The 20,426-nt window shown below is 37.2% G+C and overlaps 1 long non-coding RNA gene across 5 annotated transcripts; it reads right to left on the bottom strand.

The window, feature by feature from the left end:
• Positions 1–16,708: 16,708 nt before the first annotated feature.
• On the bottom strand, positions 16,709–19,699 carry LOC130726654 (uncharacterized). 5 transcript variants are annotated; one of them, XR_009014923.1, is made up of 6 exons: positions 19,404–19,698; positions 19,135–19,305; positions 18,178–18,653; positions 17,909–18,012; positions 17,734–17,826; positions 16,709–17,032 (listed from the first exon to the last, which is right to left on the bottom strand). It is a non-coding gene; the product is annotated as an uncharacterized LOC130726654 (long non-coding RNA). The 5 variants fall into 5 exon arrangements; XR_009014925.1 differs by having other exon boundaries at positions 18,178–18,282; positions 18,545–18,653; positions 19,172–19,691; XR_009014922.1 differs by having other exon boundaries at positions 18,178–18,282; positions 18,545–18,653; positions 19,135–19,690.
• Positions 19,700–20,426: the final 727 nt, after the last annotated feature.

Here is a 20,426-nt window from a genome sequence, read left to right as displayed (position 1 = left end):
ATTCACAAACTTTAATTGATAAAAAATAATAATAAAACTTATTTATATATTTTATAAATCTGATAAAAAATTTCCGTGTCTTATAAAATTCCATAACTGATACTTTTTTTTGGTAAGCTAGTTTAGTATAAATAATAAGTGAGTAAGAGGAGCAAGTAGCTCCTCAAACCAGAAATACAACAAGAGTGCACAACTCAGCTTTGGCAAAAGTCCGCTGCTGTCGTGACTCGAGGGAAACAAAAAGTAAGAAAATACACAGCCAACACGAGGCAACCAACAACTTCACTCGATCCCAGCGGAGGAGGAGGGGACACCAAAATCACAGAGTGTTTAGACAGTAGGTAGGATGCACAAGCCACTCATAGAATGAACAATGGAAACTTGGAGTTTTTGCTCTCAACCAGGTCCAGGCCCTTTGCTGTGCTAATTCAACAATTTTTCCAGTATCCATTTGCAGATTGTCAAAGATAATCTTGTTTCTTCCCAGCCAAATCGACCACGTGATCGCAAGCCAAATCGAAATCATACCTTTCCTCTGTTTTGATGCTTTCAGTTCTGCCCCATGTAGGAGAAAATGCTGCCAGCAATCGTGAGGGAGAGCGGTCGATATTCCCAGCCACTTATAGCTGGTCTTCCACACGCTGCAAGATACAGGGCAAGAGAACAGAAGGTGTTCCAAGGTTTCGTCTTCATTTGAGCAGAGCGCGCACAACACAGAGGCATCGTTCGGGAGGGCTCTTCTTCTTCTCAAGCTCACCTTCGTTTGCAGCCTTCCCCATAAGACCCTCCAACCAAACGCAACTACATTCGAGGGTGCAGCACCCTGCCACAAGGTTACAAATACCGAGATAGGTTCCTCAAGCTCCAATCCTTGAATTAAGGCTTAAAAGCATTTTTGGTCCGCCACGAATGCCTATTGTGCAAAAGTAGTCCATAATCTTTAAAAATAGCATTCTTAGTCCCAGACGTTACCCTCCGTCAACATTCTTGGTCCCTTTTCCATTTTCAGTCCAAAAACTAACGTTTTCTGAAAAACCCAGAAAAATTCATTATCTTCAAATATCCCTTCATCATCTTCATCATTTTCTCCAGAAAATCTAGAAAAAAAAAATCATCATTTTTCATCCCATAGTCTTCATCTACATTCTTCCGTACCCAGTACAAACAAGCCCAAAATAAAATAAAAAAGCATACATTTTCAACAATTCCAGTGGCAGCAAATCATCTTCCACCCACAAAGAGAAAGCAAATCATCCCTTTCGATGCATTTCCATCTTCCATTACCACTCGCAGGTACCTTCTCTGTAACATTTTCAATTGGATTCAACATGCATGTGATTCTCATTCAGTCTAATTTTTCGATCACCTAATTTAAATTGAACTTCAGTCTCGCAATTTTTTTCTTCCAGGACAAGATTTAGTGACAAGTGTTTGAACAAGGACATGGTTGTGGACAATGATTTGCTTACCAAGGCTAAAAAGCGTGCCAAATTTTTTATTATGCAATGTGATGAAATAAGACTCAATCTTAGGCAACGGTGGCGGAATACGACCCCAACGACGACCTTGGCGGCTTGACGGTGAAATCTACGACACAAGCATGGTGGTGGCTTCGATATGCTGGGTTCGGTTTGGCTTCGGTCTCCTGGGCTTCAATCTTCACTCTCGTTTTTTAGATCTAGCCATGGAAACCCAATCTGAAAACCCATTCTCTTCTCCAACTCGTGCAACAGTGCGGGCAGAGGATGCCATGTGGAAGTAGACGAAGGGGAGGAGGACCAAAAACACTATCCAACGCGTTTTGGCTTCGATCTGCGTCCATCGTCGATCTACTGAAGGCAAAACCCAGACCCACTCAAGGTAAACCCAGATCCAGGCTCTGTTGCGTCTCTGATCTCTTTCTCTCTCTTTCCTGGCAGCGAGCTCTCTTATGATGGTGGTGGTGGCTGAATGAGGACAGGTCTAGTTCAGTTTGTGTGGTTGAAGAAGGGAGAGAATGAAGATGAAGGTGGTGAATATGTTAAGGATGAAGATGTTTGAAGATGTTGAAAAACTTTATAAAAATAGCATTTTTAGTCCCTGATGAATGTGTGCCACATCAATTAAAATGTGCCACGTAGGAGAAAAACGTTAAAAATTGACGGAAGGACCAAAATTGTTGACGGAGGGTAACGTTTGGGACTAAGAGTGTTATTTTTAAAGGTTAGGGACTACTTTTGCACAATAGACATTCGTGGGGGACCAAAAGTGCTTTTAAGCCTTGAATTAAAGAGAATGCTGAGCTAACTGTGTAATTCCCAGCAGTGTTGCATGGTTCCCAAATCCAGGCATCATTTCTGTCCTTAATTAGATTTACCGGTTGCAGCACAGAGGTGAGCTCTGAAACCTTCTCCTCCTCTCGTGGTAGCAGCGTTCGACGCCAATCAAACTTCCAGCTCCAATTACCTCCGCCCCATTCCCCCACGTCCCTTATACTCAAGTTCGCTTGGTTTGACAGTAAATAAAGTCATGGAAATCTGTCCCTTAATGTAAATTGTCCAGTCCATCTCTCTTCCTAGAATCTGGTATTATTCCCATTCCCTAGCCTTTTCGTCAGCCCTTTATCAAACCAGCAGCTCTCCGGTTCTGCATAGCACGTGATTAGTATATCTTTCCACCAGCGAGAGTTATAGTAGTATCAGTAACTCTCAAAATATTTATCATGTCCTATATGGAATTCATAACTGATATTTTTATTTTTATTTGATGTGTAAATACTATTAAGTAAACAAACAAAAAACTAAGTATAGGTGAAAGGGTATGTAAAAAATTAATTATTGCCATCATGTCATATTTAATGTAAAATCTCAAAAGGAGTAGGATGTTATTGGGTCTTTAGGGAATAGGGAGTATTGTACTCATTTTCCTTCATTACATTTTTATTCCTAATGGATTTTTCCGAATAAGGTTTTAATGATGCATTCTTCCTAAATTGATGACCATGGTGGATTATATTCTAGTATACATCTATTCGTGGGAGGATTGTTCACATGCACTTTTATCATTTAATAATATTTCTTTTTCACTTTAAAAAAAAAAAGATATATTTTACTCATAAAATTACTTAAATAAAAAAAATAAGAGTAAAAGGATTAAGAATTCTAGACGATTATTTGTATTGTTACAAAATAATTATTTTGAAACTATTTGAAAAAATTTAAGAATCTTGAAACTCTGTATTGTTCCAATAAAAAAAATACTAAAACGTATTAGGGTATATTTTTTCTTGTTTTAATTTCCAATGAAGAAAAAAATAAGAGTATATTTTTTCTTCAAACATCAAATTAGTTTAACCACTATCCTTATAATTAGTCACAAACTAACTTACCATTTAACAAAAAAAAACTAATTAGCCACTTACAAAAATGATATAGTTTACCATTACCCTCTTAGGGTATGATAAAATCTCTTCTTTTCAAAAATAAAAAAAAAAATCTCCCTTTCAATTTATAAAAAAAACACTCTTCAATGATAAAGTTGTATCTTTGTGAATTTACCATGAATAACCCAATTAAAATTGAATATATATAAGGGCATGCATTGTAATAGTGGCTAGACAAACTAAAAAATCTCAAACTTTATGATGCAATAACATGATGTTCATAGCATACCCTTAATTAAAAATTGCAAGCAACACTTGGAAATATATCAAGATAGTTTAAGGAAAAAAAGACATTTAAGACACTATTGTCCTACTTCTTAGAATCGTCCTTTTCTTCTTCCTCTTCCTTCTGTTTCCCTTCTTCATCCTCTTCAAAAGGAGTTGTACCACCTGGCTTAGGTCTTTCCATTTCCCACTCCTGTCATTATATATATTCAACAACAAATCAGCTTGTGTATTGAATGGCCACAAATAGAGAAGAAAAAGAGTTAGATTAGAGAGTTAGTATGTGTAATTATTGTAGTACGTGGGATGTTTTTATAGGCATTGATATCCAATTTAATGTTTAAACTGTTAACTTTTATTTTTTAGGAGTATTGTATAAATCCTAACTAATTAATCATGTCCTATGAAAATCCCTACTAATATGTAACCACTAAATTTTTCAACAAACACAATAAGCACATGTAAATTAAAAAGAAGATGTCACCTTTGACCTTATGAGAGAGCTCTGCATTGAAACTTGTAAATGTATGGCGATTCGTGGCCTCCTCACTGAAAAATTGAAATAAATATCTTTTTAATAGAAAGTAGAAGAGGGGTTGTGTAAATAATTATGAGAGAATCAATTGAGATAACAGTAACAAATGATGAGAGAATAAAATAAATTATAGTATCGGGGAACTTCTTGAGCCAGGGGACGGGATACTTCATAAGATGTCATTTTCCAAATCATTCATTGCGCTCAAACCAAATCCACCTAGAAAAGTTGCTAATATCACTAAATGAACATGTAGGTAATGAATGAAAAAACCATCCTACCTGTTCTTTGACTTCCTCTGGTTTGTCTAAATCATCATCTGGTAAACTGATCCACAGTTTTCCAATTTCCACATCACACACTGAAGTCTTGGCCATTCGATGTCTACAAATTTTAGAGATGTACATAGACGTCCTTTTATCAGTTTATGCACATAGAAACTCAGCAATCATAACATTCCAAAGTTACATGATCTTTGAAATGCAAAATCATCTCTATTTAAGAACAAATCTTTATCCTATTCTACTGAGCATGACAGAGGCAAAGGGCTCTCAACAATTAATGTAAAGCACACTTTTTTTTGCATGCAATTAATGTATTAAACCATAAAAGCTCACATATCTTTATATTAAATACATTAAAAAAATAAAAAATTTAATAAACTAAAAACTGAAAAAAATTGTATTGTAAAAACCTATTCAACTACTTATATTAAATAACAACATTCATAGACTTAAAATTGACTTGAGCTTTGCATTTGACAAATTTAAAAAAAAAATAAAAAAATTAATATTTATTAATAAATAATTTAGATAAAATACTTTTAAAATAAAAAAAATGTCTATCAATATATATCTATCTATATTGTACTTGGGGCTCTTATTTTCCAAAGTAATTATATATATATATATATTTGGTTTTTCCAAAAAAAAATCTATCTATCTATCTATATATTAGTAAAGCTCACTTGAGCTAGAGCTAAGTATTAAGTACAAATACACATGAGAACATACATTAAAAAAACTGGTGTTTTAATGAGATAGCTTAGTGAGCGAATGAACAGGTAGTGAAAACTTGTGCACTAATGATTTCAGTTTTAAAGTTAATAAATATCATATGTATAAGCAAAAGAGTAACATTCATGTCAAAAGTGTAACAGACCACAAAGTTATATCTGCAAATGGTTTTAGAACAGTACCTTAAATTAAAATCAAATTTAATGTTAATTTTAAACTAATATCAATTTAGTCCAAGAAAAAAAACTATTAACAATAAAGCATACTTCCACCAAAATTAATCTTGATATGCAATGGTCTTAGTTTGCTGTCCAATTTTCTGCAGGAATATATGTCAATTTTTCTTAAACTCACAAACTCTTAGAATTCCTTAACATAGTAACTCCGAAGAAAAACTAACATTAAATTAAAAATAGTGGCATGATGGCAATACCGGTGTCAAAAACTGAATGAAATTGTTAATGTCAGGAGGCTATTCAACTATCTACATTAAATAAATAAAAAATGAAATGTATTATATTGAACCATGCATCTAGTATATCTCTATATAAACAAACCAGTGAAATCACTCACAAACTCAAATTATTCATATTTCATAGACTTCAGTTGCTCGTGAGAAAAAAATGACAATTGTCTCTATCTATCTACTTCAACAAGTATGTCATTTTTAATTATTTTAGTTAATTTCAAAATTGCTTTTTTAAATTACTCATTTTTATTTCTTTATTGCAGGAGAAAGATCATCAACAACAACAAGAAACACACATTACTTAGTGATATATCCCCGTTGCAGATGATTGAAAAATAAAACAGTGAGTTTCACATATATGGTAATTGACTAAACAATTCTTCTCATTCAATTGAAATCATACAAATATATCATCATTTCTATATTTATATGACACAAATCAGTAACAAAGTGTGAGCCACATAAATTTATATACTGCACTAGAAAGATAAGTGTAAAATGTAGTACTCACTATATTCTTGATAAAAAATATGAATCTTTCACTCCTCAATATTGTCATATTATGGAAAAAAAATAGCAACTTAATCATTCAAAGGGAACAAATGACGTCCATCCTGCAGTTAGATAGAATCTATTTTTATGTTCGTGAAAGTGATTTTAAAATAACATCTATGCCACCAGCAATGGTAAACAACCACATCAATCTTGATTAAAAAAAATTAGCACAACCGATAACATCACTGCAATGACTAAATCAATATTAGAAAAAAAAATAGTAGACTACCACGTTCATTTCAATATTAATCTAATTAAGTAATTAAATTTCTTTTATATAAAAAAAAAACTGCTCTCATTTCAATCTCAATAGAAATCTACCTATTTTTTCTTCCGATGAAGCAAAAAAAAAAAACTACCTGTTTGATCCCTTTTTCCCTTATTCGAGAAAGAAAGTGTGAGAATATCATAACTCAATTATATTTAATTATACATATATTTAAAATCTTCTTCTAAATAATAGCTTTCTTACTTTTCTGCAAATTTAAATATTACAATTAAAAAATACAAATTAAAAACGAACCCGTGCAACGCACGGGTTTAATTTCTAGTATAAACTAAAGCAAAGCTTTATTAGCTTCTAGCTAATTTGCTTAATAATGACATGCCATAATATGACTACAAATGCAAATCTAATTATCTAAATAACCATCCAAACCATAGCTATAGACTATTGATTTTATTCTTATAATAAAGGCTTAATTGCACTTTTGGTCCCCCAACTATTGCCTTCCTGCGAAAATCGTCCCCAAACTTCAAAATTAGCAAAAAACGTCCTCCAACTTTACACTCGGTTGCAAAATTGGTATTCCGTTAACTTCCGTCTAAAAACTAACAGAATATTCCGTTAAAAATGAATTAAAAAATAAATAAAAATTAAAATTGAGAAAAAAATAGTATTTTAATTGAAATCCAGAAATACCCTCGCCACCAACCTAACATCCCACCTTCATCGTTCTCTTCCCTTTCTCAGCCCACTCTCTTATTCTTCTTATTCTTCTTCTTCCCACTCAACCACCACACTACCACCACTCAACCACTGCACCACCACAACTTTCACGCCACCACACTCTGTTCTTCTTCATCCCTTCTCAACCCCACTGATCCCAACATTCAAATCAACTACGAAATCCAAATTTATCCCAGCAAACACTCCCAAAAGAGAATCAAACCCAAAATTCACAAAGATCTCTTCCCCCTTCCATCTCCAAACCAACATTCACAGCAAAACCAGGAACTAAAATGACCAAGACTTCAAACCAGGAACCTCAAACACCAAACCCTAAACCATAGCCACAGGCCCCAAATTCCAGCTCCATGTTCTACTGCCGTGAGAAGCGGCGTCGATTTGGGTTTTGTGGGGGATGGGCGATTTGGGTTGATGATTTCATCAAATAGAGGTGGGGGTGAGGGAAGGAGTGGGTCTCGATGATGGTTCACGGCTTGGCAGAGGCTTCAATGATGGTTCACGGTGTGGGTTTGGTTGATGATACAGGAAGTGGGCCTCTTGCACAGAAACAACGATGGAGAAAGTAAAAAGCTTGGGAAGGATGAAGAAAATAGAAGCGGTGGTTGAAAACAAGTGGGGGATTTTTGAAGTGGGGGAACATGGATTTGTAGATTTTTTTCTAAAAAAAAATTATGGGTTTTGTTTTATGAAGATGAAGATTCTGGGTTTTATAAGATTTAATGATGAAGAAGTTTGAAAAAGATGAAGAACCAATCAATACTTGGGTTTTTGAATTTTTTATTTTATTTCCCAGCAATCTGTTAAGTTTTGGACGGAAGTTGGACGGAAAACCAAAAGTGCAACGACATGTATAGTTGGATGACGTTTTTTGCTAATTTTGAAGTTTGGGGACGATTTTCGCAGGAAGGCAATAGTTGGGGGACCAAAAGTACAATTAAGCCTATAATAAAAGAAAACATAGAACAATACAAATTATGAAGATTTACCATATGATTTTGGACTTTGGAGTGACACCTGCAAGAGGAGAATATTGATAAATACGTGGCCACATTATGGTGCTAATTGCAAAGTAAAAATGTCTGAATAGGCATGAACTCACCAACTTGTAAGAGATGAACGAAGATGTTTGAGCTGGTATCTTTTTCTGTTCAAAGAAAATTAATCTCTCCACTTGAAAGACCTATATTCAGGAGGCATCAGCGCCCATTTAATAAAAAGAAAAACACTTCAACAACAAAACAACTATATATTATCCAAACTGCAATACAGTAGAGAGAATTCAAGTGCAAGCGCTAGATGTGTCAAGAAGTTAACAACTCTAAAAAAATTGGAAACTCTAATCCAAACTCTGGAAAGTGTCCCAAGAGATTTAAAAAGTCCGAAATTATTTATTCAAACATTCAGCCGCAGCGCTATGCGAACTGAAAAATTAAAGAAAAAAGGAAACACCCAAACAAAAATCAACAAATTGAAAGAGGGGAAAATGAAAGGAATGAGAAAAGTGATTGACTTACAGGGAGAACAGGGGCATATATGAGAGGAAGAAGGACCTTAATAGGGGGTACGTTGTTCTTCCTTCTCAAAGCAGCTTCTGATCTGTTTTTTTTTTATAAGCAAAATTGAATTAAAGTGGGTACTAGGTGTACCCAAAACCAAATACAAAGAAATAAACCCAAAAAATAGGGTCTACAAAGGTCTGCTACAAAAAGAGAAGCCTATCCCTCTAAGGCTACAAGAAAATAAGCGCCAATAAAAGAGGGTAGGGGAAAAGCAAAACAAGTTCTCAAAACAGCAGCTACAGGCAAAGAATGCAGGGAAACAAGCACATGGAACCAGTCCTCATAAGCTGTTTCCAGACTCCAATCTGATGCAGAGAAACACAGCAGCACAATGTTGATTACACAGCAATAAACAACTCCAGTAAACAGCTACAAGATTTGAAGACAATAAACTGGATTTGTCACCCACTCGTAGAGGGAGTATCGGAAGCGCTTATAGCGTGCTTTTAGCCAGTTCCAAGCACGCATTTGGGCTAAGTCAAAGACTCTTTCAGCATCCTTCACACCTTCTCTAAAAATTACCCGGTTTCGGTGTAGCCACAACGTCCAGATTATTGCTAGCCAGATTGTTTGCGAACCCACCCTCTGCCTATTACTCCAGAGCTGCTGTCCATGCTGTAGGAGGTGCATCCTGCAATTTTCTGGAAGTGTTGTACTAACTCCAAACCAACTATTGTAAGCATTCCACACCTTCATTGCAAAGGGACAAGTAAACAACACATGTTCCATAGTTTCTGCCGCGTTAATACAGAACGGACAAGCCATCGCTTCTTCCGTTTGAATGATTCCTCTTCTCATCAAATTCTCTTTTGTTTGTATCCTTCCCCAAAGCGCTCTCCATCCAAAAGCTTTTACATTTGAGGGTGCTATATTTTGCCACAGTAGTTTGAAGACCGGAATTGATTCCTCTTCCTCAGGCCCCTGAATAAGCTTATAGGCTGACTTCACTGAATATAAGCCATCAATTTCAGGTTCCCAAAACCATTTGTCAGGTCTGTCTCTTGTGAGAGTTACCAAGTCCAAGAGGGCGAGAAGAGACTCAAGCACCTGTATTTCCCTATCCAGCAACAGTCTCCGCCATTGTAATCTCCACTGCCACCTGCCATTTGTCCACAGTCCCATGTCTCGGATCGAAGCATCTTGCTGTGAAGAAAGCAAGAATAGCCTAGGAAATTTGTCCTTCATCTTTGTCTGATCCAACCAAGGCTCATGCCAAAACTGAACCTCATTCCCTTCACCTATTCTCCTTTTAATTCCTTGATCAAACCAGCACATGTTTGGATTGTCAAAACACGTTTGAAGGATGTCTTTCCACCATTCGGACGCTTTTCCCCTCCTTTCCACTGTGTCACCAGGATTTGGGATTGTATATTTTGCTCTCAAAACAGTCCCCCATAAGCTATTTTGTTCATGCATTAGCCTCCATCTCCATTTCCCGAGAAGAGCTTTGTTAAAGACATGCCAATTCTTTATGCCTAGGCCACCCATCTCCTTCGGTTTACACACTACATCCCATTTTATCCAAGCCAGTTTTTTGTGCCCCTCCACGCCACCCCAAAGAAAGGTTCTCATGATCCTCTTGCAAGTTTGGATCACACCTTTCGGCATCCGGTAGAATGAGAGGTAAAACAATGGAATCGAGGATAAGACACTGGAGATCAATGTAAGTCGGCCACCAAAAGAAACTGATTTTTGTCGCCATCGGGATAAACGACTTCGAAGTCTAGAGATCACCGGATCCCAAAAAGATAACTTTCTAGGATTTCCTCCCACTGATAAGCCCAAGTAGGTGAAAGGTATCTTCATCCTCCTACAATTCAGAACCCCAACTAGTCTTTGTGCAAGTGCTCCCTCTAATGCAATTCCTCCTAGCTTGCTCTTGTGAAAATTGATCTTTAAACCCGACACGAGCTCAAAGCATCTGAGAATGCATTTAATTGTTTGAGCATTTTGCAAAGAAGCGACCCCAAAGAACAATGTGTCATCCGCAAATTGTAACATTGACACTGCTACCTCCTCGGAGTTCCCAAAATTATACCCCGAGTACTTCCTTAGTTGCACCGCTTGTTTAAGCAAACCATTTAAACCCTCCACAACAACAAGGAAAAGCAAGGGGGCAATTGGGTCTCCTTGTCTTAGACCTTTTTCCATTCCGAATTCATCCGTGGGGCTCCCATTTACCAGCACGGAGACACGGGAAGATTTCAAGCAAGCCTCTATCCAAAGGACCCATCGCTCGCAAAAATTTAGGCGTCTCAACATGTAGGAAAGAAATCTCCAATTAACCGAATCATAGGCTTTCTCGAAATCCACTTTAAAGAGCAAAGTTGGCTTCTTTTTACTCCGAGCATCATGAACCACCTCATTAGTTATCACAATACTGTCCAGCATGTTACGACCTTGGAGAAAAGCAGATTGTTCTACTCCGATCACCTTGGGTAAAGCCTCTTTAAGACGGTTTGCGAGGATCTTAGACACAATTTTGTAGATGCATCCAATTAAAGAGATTGGCCGAAAGTCGTTCAGCCCTTGGGGGGAGTCTACCTTTGGAATCAATGCAATAAAAGAGGGGTTACTACCTCTTGGCCAAGACCCATGAGCATGAAAATCGTCAAGGACCTGTTTAACATCCGCTTCCAAAATGTGCCAAAAATTCTTAATAAAGAGAAAATTGTAACCGTCCGGGCCTGGGCTCTTATCGCTAGCACAATCCCACACCGCTTCCTTGATCTCTTGAGGGTCGAAAACAGCGCACAACCTTGCATTATCGCTCTCAGAAATTCCTTGGAAATGAACCCCGTCAAGAGTTGGTCTATTCCATCTATCCTCCTTGAAGCGCTTTTCAAAATAAGACTTCACCTCTTTCTTTACCTCTTGAGGTTTGTCCTCCCATGTGTCATCCACCATTAGACCAGGTAAGTTGTTGATGCGCCTCCGCCAATTAATGCAGGAGTGGAAGAATTTTGTGTTTTGATCCCCTGCTTGTGCCCATTTGAGTCTAGATTTTTGTCCAAGAAGCAACTCTCTAGAGCGAGATACCCTCCAAAACTCAGCAAGAAGCTCCTTATTTGAGAGCATTTCCTCTTCATTAAGACCATGTTCCTCATTTCTGATGTCAAGACGAGCCATCTCCTCCAATATTTCTCTCCCCTTCTTATTGATGTCTCCGTAAATATCCTTGTTCCATACTTTCAGGTCTGATTTTAAGGCCTTAAGCTTTTCTTTTAAGATGAAAGCTCCCCATCCTTGGAAATGTAGCTCTCCCCATTTATTTTTCACAAACTCTGAGAAGCGAGAATCCTCGAACCAACAGTTCAGAGTTCTAAACGGCTTGGGCCCCCAATCCTGATGAACACATTTTAGAAGAAGAGGGCAATGATCAGACAAAGTCCTTGCCAACACCAGTTGATTGCAATCTGGCCATAAATTCAACCAGTCAAGTGAAATCAAGAATCTATCTATTCTACTCATAGAGGTCCCATTTGGCCTAAACCAAGTGAATCTCTTCCCAGCCAAGGGAATGTCAAGGAGGACAAGAAGATTAATGAAATTGTTAAACTCATTCATCTCTCTCCTTCCATGCACACTTCCCACCGAAGTCCCTTTTCTTTCCTCTACCCGTCTCACCGCATTAAAATCACCCCCTATGCACCAAACTGTCTCAGGATTATTCTGTTTCCATTGCCAAATATCCTCCCAAAGAGCACGCTTTTCTATTGGGTCACAAGGTGCATAAACATTGATAATTAGGCAATTCTGACCAGCACTCCCCCACAAACCTCTCAAAGCAAGAAAGTGTTGTCCCTGAAAGCTATCTTCAAGCACAAACATATCCTTATTCCAAACACATAGTAGCCCGCCAGCAGTATTGATTGCTGGGCAAAAACTCCAATTGCAGTTTGAATCTCCCCAAAGCATAGTGCATTGTCGCTGATCAAAAGAGGCTAGTTTTGTTTCCTGTAGCATCAACATGTCTGCTTTTTCTTTTATCACTATCTCTCTAATCAATCTCCACTTTACTTTGTTCCCCAACCCCCTAACATTATAGCTAATCACTATCATTGAGAACCGACATCTTCTCCCTCTGTCTCCTGCACCCTAATCTCTTTCTCAATCATATTCTCTTGATCTCTTTTTCCATTTGAATTAGCCTCTGGATTGCCTCATGTTCCTCACCATTCAGAGGTACTCCCAGTTCTTTCCCCAAATCTAAGATTGAACGTGCCTCAAGCTCACTGTTCTTAACCCAGAAACGGCGATTACAGCAACCAATTCCAGAATCAGAGAGTGAATTCGATAAAGAGTAAATTAAGGTTCGTACCTTCTTCTTGCGAGATACTGCCAAGGGTTCCTTCTGGTAGTTTTTGGGTTTTCTCAGAGCCTCCAACGCACCATCTCTTCTCGTCTTTCCTCTCCTCTTGGCAAGCGACACTGAGGATTGTCGTTTCGCCTGAGCTAAGCGGCAAGAACGGTCCACCACTCCGGCGTTGCTGGGTGCGAACGTCAAGTCCTCCCCTATATGCTGCGTCTCAGGCAAAACACCTTCCTCTGTTGTTCCAGCGATCAAGTTGTGGTAGTTACCAGGGTCAACACAACGTGTTTTATCCAAAGGAAAAGTTATGAGTTCAGTGGGACCCGCTGGGACCAAAGGTGAAATATCATTAGAATTTAGCTCAATTAAATCCTCTCTGGAAACAAAAGTTGTCAAAACCGGCCCATATTGAAGCCCATCACCCAACCGGTCTGTTGTTGATGGCTGGCCCAAATCAAACCCTAATGCCTCTAATTCAGTTTCTCTCCCTGAAGTGAGAATAGCCTCCACTTTTTCATCTGACTTGTGGCATACATTCTGAACCTCTGCTGCCATTAGGTTCTCATTGGCTGAGAATCCTAAGTCAACTTCTGCCACTGCAATTGTGTCATCACCTGACACAACCCAGTTCCTTCTGTCGTTGTCAGCACGTGGGTCAGGCAAGTCACACATTGCACCTCCTTCTCGAGCGGTGGCAGCCACCGTCACCGGAGTCCCACTCCGATCTCCATCATCCTCCTCCATGTCTTCAAACTCTGTCTCTATTGTGCCATCACTCGAGCCATCAAAATTCCATTGGGAGGATCCCTTCTCTTCTTCCTCCTCCCTCTTCAATCCGCAACAACAAGGAAGATTATGGCTCAACAACTCCTCGACCAGACGTACACCAAAGGAAGTTCCATTAATTTGAACGTTCCTGAAAAAGTCAATCGCATGAGGCATGGAGGTTCTCAGCTTCAGCCTAGCATATTCAAGAAAAGTTGAAGACTCAGAGACTTCCTCCATATCCAGAAGTATTCCTACTGGGTTTGAAATTTTTGCCATGCATTCCTTCCTCCAGAACTGAAGTGGGAGACCTGTGCATCTCACCCAAGTTGATCTGAAAAGGGGTACTAAATCAGGGCTCCAAGGTTTCAGAGAAATAAACGTTGAATCAAGCCAGCTCTTGCATCCTTGCAGTGTATCCTCCAAGCTTGCACCTTCCTCTCCTGACAGCAGAACCAGATCATCCCCCAAGAAACGGACTCTTACTGTGTTGCACCCTTCCACCAAGAAAGACTCTTGGAGCAAGTGTGCTTTTCCTGGCTCCCTCACTCTCCCAACTAAGCTCCTGGTCAGCCAACCCTCTATCTTTTCCTCAACCCAGATTTTCTCGTTCTTCCAACCCGGATCAACAATTCTCCTCTGTTCCAAGCCCTTTCTCCGCTGTGTGCTAGGTGCTGTCTTCGGAGTTAAAGGTCTCCCATGAGCAGATGACAAAGCTTGGGAGTAAGAAACTCCAGGAATCACCACACCTGAGTTTGCCTTCATTTGCTCGCCTGTAAGAGATCAGCGGAGAAAGAGACAGTTAAAGAAAATATCGAGTTAAGGAGATGAAGATGAAAGAAACAATTAACTCAAGACTAATTGGACTGGCCATGCAAAATTGACGTTGAGAGTGTTGTCGATCTTGCTGCATAATGGAGAATGGCGCACAGTGGATAGACAGCAGCCAAAACCCCTTAACCATTGACTGAGATTTTGATTTTTAACGATTATTTATAATAAGGAGAAGAGTCCAACCAAAGCGAACGGACAGAATAATTGGAGGCCAAGGCTGCACAATTAATTTCTCCTTCAAGTGCCTCTCTTTTTTCCCTTTCAGCTTTCCAGAAACGGAACAATTGAAAATACGAAAGGTTGCAGAATGTGGTGAGAGAAAATCAAAATGTGATTCTAGATGAATAAACGGTTGAGATTGCATCTTTGAAAGATAATATTTAACTTTACCAAAATATCCATACAGGAAATTAAATTGTAGTGCAATGAAATATTGAATTACCAACTTACCCTTAAGGCTGCATAAATTCTCCCTTTATATAGTTTATAGATAGATAGATAGATTTATAGATAGATAGATCATAAAGCTAAAATAATTGAAAAGAGAAATTGAAGATTTATGATTTTGTGCATATGAACTTAATTTTAAAAGTAAATGGACACGCTCACCATTTCAGACAAGTATATTAGTTCATAATGATGTTTTCATGATTCGTTTCAAAAAAATATATATATAAGCACATAATCACATATTATTAGTTAAAAAAATGTATATATCGACAAAACTTATTTAACTTAGATTTTAAATATGAATGAATTGAAAAATGAAATTAATGTTTGTAATGAAGGGTTGTCTAAATGACTCATATGAGTTACAAATCTACAACTCAATGGACCAATACGATTTTTTATAAATAAAATATAGAAATTCTGACTCATTTAATTATCTTCAATGTGATTAGATGATAGGTTATTATTTAACTCAAACTTTCTCATTCTCATTTAGACATATGAACAATTATTTTTGTCCACCCAAAAATAATATTAACTCGATTAAAGGTAATAAAATGAGGGGTGTAATTTATGTGCCCAAGACACTAAGGGCAGGGGCGGAGCTTGGCCAAATGAAAAAAGTTCATTACATAACTAACAACACATTGCCATTATAATTAAACTAGTATTTTTTTACCAGTGCGATGCACGGGGAATATTCGCTTTTGTTTATCGTGTAATTTTGTTAAAATATGTATTATTTTTGTTATGTTTATTAAAAAATAATGGGTTAAATATGTTTTAAATTTATGATTTATACACTTGAATCTAAGGTGATCACTGAAAAACAATTTCCTCTTATTTTGTCCTTGTTTTTTATGTAATTTAAAATTGTTCTTATGGCGTCATAAAGCTTATGTGACAGATTTTTTACACAGTCCACTTAGGCTTCCACGTGATCTTTCACATCTATTTTACTCTCTTAAAAAAATTCTTCCACCTCTATGAGACCACTATTTCTCTCTCCACTACCAACCACGTACCCATCACCAACACAACCACCACCAATCCACCATCTGACCCCCACCATTTTCTCTCACTTGACAAAAACCTTCCCTCACCTCCCAAGAAAATGAAGAACCATGTTAAGTACATGTAAACGAAATTGTAGAAATGTGTTTGTCTCATTGATGAAATTATTTGTTTTTGTCTCATTGAACTCTCCTGCTCCTGCATTTTCCAAATGGTGAGACTTAATTCGGTCAGAGCTTCTTGTTAGTAAAATAATCAAAGGGCTTCATTTTGTAAATCATAGCAGCGCCAACATTCATAAGATTCAGTTAAAGAATCCACACATTTTGTCAGATTTACATAGAGCTCATAAAATTTGATCATACCAACCTAAAAATAGCAAGCTGCAAATTGCCTTCATTATCAATGAGAAGTTTTGAGCCTGCAGAGTCTTCATGGTCCATGAATTCAAAGACCATACCAATTTTTCCCTGGTATCTTCAATTCATACATGCCATTTTATTAAATAAGCACAAAAATGGAACATAAACCTTAAAAAGCTAAAATAAAGTAGACTTCACACTCCCACTAAGGGCCCTCGACAGTTTTGTAACATGAACATCCATTGCAATGCAAAGCACAATAGGGAAACTTAATCACTTAGCCTGCCACATAACATAATCTAGGATAGAGCATACAAAATTCCAAAAGTCATATCAGAACCTCAACTGAAATCACAACAAAAAAATTAAAAATATCCATGGAATTTTTTTTAAAAGTTCAGCCTATGCATTACCAAATAAAATAACAGTAAAATTTATGACACACTTTTCCTCATAGCTTCCATTTTCCCTTGCTTCCCATGGAATACCTGGTTGTCCTTCCTCTTCATTGCTTGTGCAGCTGATGTATCAGTCATTAAAGTAAGCTGCTCCAATCATCAAACACAAAAAAACACCTCACTTCGATGATTACATAAAATGACTCAAACAAAAGTCCAGACCTAGCAATAATAAAGGAGAAAAATGGAAACACATGCATGGTTTCAGAAATGGTTGCGGTTCTTGGTATGAGATTAAGATAACATTTTAAATACTATAAATCATACAATTTCATAATAGATACCTTGAAAATGGATCCCTATTTATATGGCAAGTTCATTGAAGTTTAGCCTTCAAAGAAGGCAATTGAAACAGTTGCTGAAAAGCTTAAACTGATTAATCTTTAGTTATTAATTCATAGATAGCAGTTCTGATTTGACTTATAAACATTACAGAAGTTTTTAATTCATCATTTTCTCCCATGAAGAAGAAGAAGAACCCAAACTCCCAAACTTTTAAAGCCTATAAGGAAGTCAATTGTTCACTTCAACTTCACTCTACAAAAGAGTTACTCAGTATAGGTGAATATTTTACAAATCCATCATTTTAGTACATCACTCAAAAGAGGGTTTGAACTACAAACCATTCAAGTTAATGGAAGAACCAAATGAACAACACATGTTCACCAAAAAACAGAAAGGAAAAAAATTAGCAGAACCTAAGACACAATCTGATATAAGCAAACCGATATGAATGTGGAAAAACTAAAATATTATGAAAATTGAAACAAATTAAGGAGAGTACTTACCCGAAACTTGGAAAGCTGATTTTTTTGTGACACCTTTGGGTTTGAAATTGGATTGCAGCTCTTCTTCCTTTTCCATCATCTCTTCCTTTAACACTATCAAAGATTGTATATGAAAAAATCAATAAATAAATATTTGCCGAGTTCATGAAGTTTTTATGTAATAAGTTTATCACACCTGCACTTGTAGTACTCAGGAATTATAGATTTACTACTTGACGTGCCAGTTGCCATGCATACTTGTAGTCAAATGGGTGACAACAGATGAAGGAGCATTCATCACTGGATTAAATAGTTCAAAAATGGAAGATCATTATGTAACCAATGAAGATGGCAATTATCAGGATCAGAAACTCATTAAAGAATGAACAATACTGAAATCAAGTGATAAACTACAAATCAAACACTGATTTAATGTCTTTAGTTATAAAAGGATGAAGCACTTACTTTTTGACTAATGAGGAAGCGGAAGACAATTTGCTCATTTGATCGGAATGAGACTGTTACTTCACAACCACAGATGCAGTGACTCATCCTTGAGATCACTCAGTTCTAGGATGAGTTTCAGCATTTAATTAATAAAATAAAATAAAGTTGTAGATCCACCATTCAAAACATGTTAAAAGGTTAAACTTTTAAAAAACCTTACAGTATTCAGGAATATATTAAAAATGAAGAGTTGATCCTTACTTCTAAAGAATAAGATCCATGAAAAGGAAAAACTATAAGCACTAAAAATGAGAGAAATGAAAAAGAAAAACTATTTCCACATGACCATCAGAATTTAAAAGTACTATTTTACAGTACAGCAAACCTGAATCATTTCTAACAATTCTTGATTTTCCTACAACCCTCGATCACTCATGAGGCAACCTCCATATTCAGGACATGTGCAGTCACAACCCAGAAAAGTTGGAGAATTACTGTAAAATCAAATATAGTCGCTTCTTTAAATGAAGAACCCCACAGACACATTTATCAATTAGGTTTCAGGTTTTTAGTAACATAAAAGAATCATGCTAAATTTTGCATAAGTCATGTTACTTGGATAGATAACATCAAACAACATAGTGAAATATTTAGAACCCAATACCTGAAATAACAAAGTCTTAATAAAAAGTAGACACTAAGATCCAAAGTGATTGAGCAGTGTGTTATGAGTTATGACTGATAACATAGATTGCATAATTTCATTTCTCCCTTCTTCATATTTAAACTGAATTAGTGGGAAAAACCTAAACCATAACATAAAAGTGATGAAAATGGCTAGCGTTAAAGATGGACAAATCTGGGGATAAATAGATTCCATTAGTTCTATTTATATACAAAAATATTTCTTAAGCACTGATAAGAAACATCATAAGCAGATAGATGTATCAGAATATTTCTTAATAATAGTGGTACCTAAAAATCACAGCAGAGAAAGAGAGTCATGTTCTACCGTTCCCTCTTTGTGTGTTTTACATCTCCATTGTTCATCAGCACCAACAACACCAAGATTCTCAACCGCGTGCTTCCCCCATTACTGGAAAGACCCTTTCCTCTCCAACTGCTAACCTTATGAGCTTCGAATTGCTTCCATGTTTATGGGCTCACAATCAATTGTAGTGAAACAGAAAACAAAACCAAAGAAGGAAATGAATGATAAAGAAAAGGGGGAATGAAATATTTACCATCGTCGATGAGGAGGGGATTGTGGGGGAGAGAGAGGTAGAGGCGCTTCTTAGATTGGAGAGCAGAGGAGGAATCAACGACGTAAGATATGAGGGGCAGAACATTTGCCATGCTCCTTCGGGGAATACTGTGACTAAGAAGGGGGTGGAATTAGGTGTCTGCATTTACAGGAGTGGAAGAGGAATATGTTTCGTCGAGAAGGAAAACTTAGCGGTTAAGTCTGTTCCTCTCCTGTCTCTTTCAGTCGTTCTCAATATAACGATTGCAGCCAGTTCTAAAACAAGCTTCATGTTAATGTCATACTCAATAATCAATATGCATTCATTCCCAAGGCTCCCTTTCCCATTCATAATAGGAAAATCTACAATTTCTTACTGTTGGCCCAATATTTTGGCCCAAGGACATTCGGCTCAAAGCACACAAGGCAGTCGAACTTGGACTAAAGAAAGGACAGGAGAAAATATGCTAAGTCAGAAAAGCAGTCGAATTCGACAAAGGGAACCATTGCTATAAACACTGGCACATTGAACATGTGCAGCATTGACCTAGTCGAAGTCTCACCACGTTGGTTGAATACGTGGCCAAGAAGCAGTTGAGGCACACGATCTCCACCACTGCACAGGGAACTTCCAGAACCAACTCCAAATCGTGGGAAGAGGGAATTAGACCCACTAACCCATCCACGAAGAAGAAGAAAACCGCCAAGGACATGCTCTATAAATAGGAGAATTCAAGTCAAAAAAGGGGTTCCCAACTCAACTCTAAAAAATTCACCAAAAAGCTCTAATGTCCGCATCAATGAGACTCAAGGAGCAAGACGTGATGATGGAGGAGTACGTTGCAGAACCAGTTGTTTAGTTTTCTTGCATTTAAGCTTGTCAATTATCAGTCCTATTGTGTAGTTTCCTGTCGAAATCTACGTTTCTTGTCGTTTTCATTTCGCTTTGTTACTATTTGATTTTCATGTAATTGATCAGTGTTTAATGAAATTCAGTCTCGTTCAAATTGCTCATTGTTATCGA

This window comes from Lotus japonicus, chromosome 6, assembly GCF_012489685.1.
Source record: "Lotus japonicus ecotype B-129 chromosome 6, LjGifu_v1.2".
Lineage (NCBI taxonomy): Eukaryota > Viridiplantae > Streptophyta > Magnoliopsida > Fabales > Fabaceae > Lotus > Lotus japonicus.
The sequence above is the reverse complement of the archived record's forward strand: the minus strand, read 5'-3'. Positions and strand labels throughout refer to the sequence as shown.